The 3,096-nt window shown below is 34.6% G+C and overlaps 1 long non-coding RNA gene across 2 annotated transcripts; it reads left to right on the top strand.

Moving 5' to 3' along the window:
• Window positions 1-1,873: 1,873 nt before the first annotated feature.
• LOC149238632 (uncharacterized) lies at window positions 1,874-3,096 on the top strand. Of its 2 annotated transcripts, XR_016245408.1 has the most exons (3): window positions 1,874-2,377; window positions 2,472-2,564; window positions 2,747-3,096. It is a non-coding gene; the product is annotated as an uncharacterized LOC149238632 (long non-coding RNA). The 2 variants fall into 2 exon arrangements; XR_016245407.1 differs by lacking the exon at window positions 2,747-3,096 and having other exon boundaries at window positions 2,472-2,612.

Below are 3,096 nucleotides of genomic sequence, written 5' to 3'. Positions count from 1 at the left end.
ACAAGAATTGACCTCATAAAATGCCATAATCACAAGATATTCCATACATGGCTGTGATTATGGCTCGCAAGACCCTTAGACTTTGAGCAATGAGGCACGCAACATCACTTATGATTATGCACTCTACAATTCTGTGACCAGCTAAATGTCAAGCAATTGAACCGCGATTTAAATCCTATTTTGTCAGCAATAAGTACTATACTTTGTCTTTATTTAGTGTAGAGAACCAAGCACTTATTCTGCTCATCTATAGAAGGGACAATGGTTGTTTGCTTATGAGGTATAAGGAAATCCTATCAGATGTTTTGTATTTTGGTATGGAATTGAATCATACTCCTGCACACTGTAACATTCATATATATCAACCTGTAGAGGCTTTAATAACACCTGGTATTCTGGTTAGTGATTTTATTGGACCTCATGTGCATATCCTACATGCACAGGATGGACTATTCATATGTTACAAGGTATTATTCTTATTATTTAGGGTGCACATCTTCAGGTGCTCAAGAACGATTACTAGAACAGTCAGTTAATTCTGCAATTTAAAGGATGAAAAAGGAGGTTATAGGAGTCTAGTTTTGGTTCTCATCCACAATGTCACACTAGTCTGCCTGGGCATGGTTCTCATGGTTTAATAGTGACTTGAGGAGTCATAATACCACAGATCACTAAACACGAACAGCTAAGGTAGCCCAAGGACAATAGCCATCTTTACACATTAATTAATAGGTCTTACATTAATTATCCTAGGGGGTTTTAATACTTCCAAATGCTTAAAAAACAGTTAGCAGAGCATTCACATTACACATTCCAGCAATCTTTTCTATAAACCAACCAAATGCAGTCAGGAGAGCCCTCCTTTTACACTATACAACCTTATTGTTAGTATGATCAACCTTATTTTAATATATAGTGTGACAAACCGTATGTGACAGGCAGGTGGAAAACTTTTCTCGCAATTGACTAAGCGACGTCCTGCGAGCCAGACTTGAGACGGAAACCCTCGTCAGAAGTTTATGCTTGGCTCTTTTCCAAACAAATGAAGAGTCAATGAGGTTTTGTGTAATCACTTCTGGTATCGTATTGGGTTATTGTTAGAAGCGATAATTGGATTCAGATTCTCATCGAGTGAGTTGTTCTGCTTTCTCAATTTGAGAGGGTTTGTTTGGAGGGAAAAACGAAAGAGGACATACAAGAATAGTGAGGGGAAAGATGCAGAGGAAGAGGATTGAGAACATTGCCAGCAGGAAGGCTACATTTTCCAAACGTAGGTGGATTGCTGAAGAAAGCTTACGAGCTCTCGGTGCTCTGCACTGCAGAAGTTGAACTTGTGATTTTCTCCCCAGCAGGAAAGCACTATGAACTGTTTTTTAGTGAAAATCCTACTATTTTGATTCTAATAATCATGGCTATGCAAACCTCATGAGATTCTTACTAATAACCCCGGTGGTGCAAGCCCTAGTAAGCTCGATGTTGAAAAACTTAGTGTAAAACCTCCAAATCGTTGGTTTTGTTGTAGTGCTTATTGGAGAGTATATAAAAAATTTCACACCTTTTTATGAGATATGGGAGGAAAACATGTTAAAGATTTTTAATAAATATAAAATTTCCAAAATGATGCTAGTTACGTGTGATTCTTTTTTCATTGTTTGTGATTATGAAAAATGAAACTCAATGTTTTTTCATTAGTGCACACATATTTCATTATATAATTTCATATAGAAAAATCATTCCAGATCTGATAACAATAAAAATGAAGAATTTATGGTCCAACGTTATATTTAAGGGAGATGTTTAAGGATGACGTTTGAATTTTGTTTTTCATTTTAAGACATTTGGAGCAAATATTAGGAAGGAATTTGAGAAAGGATTGTCCTTGATTTTCAAAAATGGAGTTGTTCCTTTCCAGCCATATGCCCCAAGTGACCATCAAAGGGAGAGCTCATATGTTTTTTGGATGTTTTCTTTATAGCCATTTTTTTACACATATCCATAGAGTCCCCATGCCATTGATGTGAATTACTTGTTCGGTTTTTTTAACCAAACAAGAAAAATTAAAAAAATGCCTCAAGATCAAAGACTGAAACAAAGACCTATTGACATACCTTTTAAAGTATGGAAAGAACTTGTAAAATCATATGAGAAGTTGGATGCACAAAGAAAAGCCGGCAATGAGAGCATTCAGGTATTGAATTTTTCATTAAACATTATTTAGAATGTATTAATACTTATAAGTATCTTAGACATGTATTTGTGTGAAAATAAATTGAATTGGTTTATGTTTAAGGACAAGGCATCCAAGGCGAGGTTAACCAAGACAAAAGTCACTCATCGTAGTGGCTAGAAAGGTTTAAAAGCACTGATAACAACCTTTGTAAGTATATTAAACATGTGATATTTTTTTTAATAAATTTTGTACTAGAAGAAAGTCATTGTTATCTAATTTCTCCCTATTTACTGATTGATAGGAACTAAAATATGGAAGACCTCCAAATCATTTGGAAAAGGAGGTGCTGCAGCAAAAGAGATGGGTTGAATTTGTTGTTTGGATGGACTCTATGGTATGTAATTTTAGTTGGATTTCCAATATACTTTTAAACCATATTTTCATTTTATTTTTTAGTACTATTAGATATTATATCTTACCTCATTTTATGGTTAACATTGTATAACAAAAACATGCGTTGTGTTATGTAATTAATACTAACATGTAATATTGATTTTTTTTGTCAAAATGCTATAGGTAATGATTGCCAAGATGATGATCCAAATTATGTTCAACATATATCAGGAGATGATGAGGATGAGGATGAGGATGATGGTGGTGAAGGAGGAGATGATGATGATAGTTGCGGTGTTGGTGATGATGTGGATCAGAGTAATGAGGATGGTCAAGATGATCATGAGGATGATCTTGGTGGTGGTAGCTAGGCATGCACATGCATTGTTTTTTATGAAGCAATTATTGTGTAGAATGACATTGTTATGTTTAGATGGGTGTTGTGAATTTACCCTATATCAATGAGACATTTTGATTTTGTAATCATACGATGAGTTTGATTTATGTATGTTGTTAATTTATCGTAGAATAAC

This window comes from Pinus tabuliformis, chromosome 8, assembly GCF_031772625.1.
Source record: "Pinus tabuliformis cultivar Carrire ecotype Pingquan chromosome 8, CPIR1, whole genome shotgun sequence".
In the NCBI taxonomy this organism is placed as follows: Eukaryota; Viridiplantae; Streptophyta; class Pinopsida; order Pinales; family Pinaceae; genus Pinus; species Pinus tabuliformis.
Note: the sequence above shows the minus strand (reverse complement) of the source record. Positions and strands in the feature narration are given on the sequence as shown.